The sequence below is a fragment of the Fulmarus glacialis genome, unplaced genomic scaffold (assembly GCF_000690835.1).
Source record: "Fulmarus glacialis isolate BGI_N327 unplaced genomic scaffold, ASM69083v1 scaffold18181, whole genome shotgun sequence".
Lineage (NCBI taxonomy): Eukaryota > Metazoa > Chordata > Aves > Procellariiformes > Procellariidae > Fulmarus > Fulmarus glacialis.
In genome coordinates this window covers 8826-9101 of record NW_009192301.1, presented here as the reverse complement: position 1 = coordinate 9101, position 276 = coordinate 8826, and positions in this window count along the sequence as shown.

Here is a 276-nt window from a genome sequence, read left to right as displayed (position 1 = left end):
CGAAACCTCCTTCCACCGCCCCTCACGGGTCTCTCACACCTTTAGCAACACCTCTCGGGGTTAATTAGAGCAAAGGAGTTTCATTTGCAAGACTATCAGCCCCGCTGCACCAGCTGCTCTTCCCAGTCCCGGCGGCAGCGAGGTCCCACATCCGTGTGTGCGAACCTGTGCCTTGTTTCACCCTTCCCACTACTTCATTCCAGCAGAAATCACGTAAAAGCTGGAAAATCTGGAACAAAACAGCTGCCAAGCCCAAAAGTGTCTCCATGAGCCTAA